Source organism: Meriones unguiculatus, chromosome 15 (assembly GCF_030254825.1).
Source record: "Meriones unguiculatus strain TT.TT164.6M chromosome 15, Bangor_MerUng_6.1, whole genome shotgun sequence".
Lineage (NCBI taxonomy): Eukaryota > Metazoa > Chordata > Mammalia > Rodentia > Muridae > Meriones > Meriones unguiculatus.
Window position 1 is genome coordinate 20,973,392 of NC_083362.1, and position 1,715 is coordinate 20,975,106.

Genomic DNA, 1,715 nt, shown 5'->3' on the forward strand with positions numbered 1-1,715 from the left:
ATAAACTAGAAAATCAATCTGATGCTTTCTCAGACAATTGGGAATAGCACTTCCTCAGGATCCAACTATACAACTCCTAGGCATATATCCAAAAATGCTCAAGTATTCAGCAAGGACGTTTGCTCAATCATGGTCATAGCAGCTTTATTCATAATAGCCAGAACCTGAAAACAACCCAGATGTCCATCAACAGAAGAATGGATACAGAAATTGTGGTATAATTACACAATGGAATACTAATCAGTAATTAAAAACAGAGAAATCATGAAAATTGCAGGGAAATGGTAAGAACTAGAAAACATGTCATCCTGAGTGAAGTATCCCAGAATCAGAAAGACACACACTGTATATTCTCACTTATAAGTGGATATTAGACATATATTAGAGGATAAACATACTAAAACATGTACACGTAGAGAAGCTAAATAAGAAGGAGGACTCTGTCTAAGATGATCAGTCCTCACTCAGAAAGGCAAAGAGGATGGACACCAGAGGAGGGAGAAAACAGGGAATAGGACAGGAGCCTATCACAGATCTACCATGCAGGGTATCAATGCAGATGCTGAGAATCATAGCCAAAGTTTGAAGAGAATGCAGGGAATGTTATGAAAGAAGGGAGAGATAGAAAGTTACTATTTTAAAAGTAAATAAATATATATATATATTTACCTTGGAATGGTGACATCATGATCAGGAAGATGGATTTTCCAGGGCGAGGCTCATCCATTGCACTTGGGCTGTGCTGACCCTTAAAATTTCCCCAAATGTGGAAAAATCGGCTGTGTAATTTATTGCAGTAGGGGACTGATTTTGCAGTTTTCCCTAAAGAAAAGACAAAATAAAACAAATTTATAACACCACAATTATGCCAGGTAAATATTACTGCCATAACTCAAGAAAGGCTGTTATAAATCTAATCTTATTTCCTATTGTATTCACAATTTGAAAAACCACAGTAAGTTTTTTTTGCAAGACTGTAGAGAACATAAAGTGTATAAACAGGAAAGGAAGGAGCCAAAGTATCTTTATTTGCAGATGATAATGATTCTACATATAATCTAAATACTTCACCAGAAAATTCGTACAGCTAATAATTCCATGCAGCAAAGTAGCAGGATAAAAAAGTTAACATGCAAAACTGAGTAACCTTGGGGCTGGAGAAACGGCTCCGTGGTTATGATTATTTGCTGATCTTGCAAAGGATTTAGGTTTGATTCCCAGAATCCACATGGTTCTCACAACCTGGTCTCTCTATTTCTAGGAGATATAATGCCTTCCCGCCCCCAATGCCAGACCTGCATTCAGGCAACATACCCGTGTAGTTAATGCAAAATAATACTAAAATACAATACACTTAAATTGAAAATTAATTGTGCTTCTATATGCCAATGACAAACATAACAAGAAATAAAATTGAAAACAAATTCAGTTTATCATAACCTCAAATATATCCTGGAATACGTCTACCCAATAAATTGAAATCCTCCTCCTCCTCATCCTCCTCATCATCCTTATTATTTACAATTTATTCACTTTGTGTCCCAGTTGTAGACCCCTCCCTCATCTCCTCCCAGTCTCTCCCTCCCTCACTCTTCCTCCCTTATCCCTCTCCCCTAGTCCACTCATAGGAGAAGTCCTATTCCCATACTGTCTGACCCTAGCCTATCAGGTCCCATCAGGACTGTCTGGATCCTCTTCTTCTTTGTGCTGGCTAG

The 1,715-nt window shown here is 37.7% G+C and overlaps 1 non-coding gene across 1 annotated transcript; it reads left to right on the forward strand.

Moving 5' to 3' along the window:
* The first annotated feature begins 661 nt into the window (after positions 1-661).
* On the forward strand, positions 662-826 carry LOC132648192 (U1 spliceosomal RNA). The gene has a single exon (XR_009586567.1). It is a non-coding gene; the product is annotated as a U1 spliceosomal RNA (small nuclear RNA).
* The last annotated feature ends 889 nt before the right edge of the window (positions 827-1,715 follow it).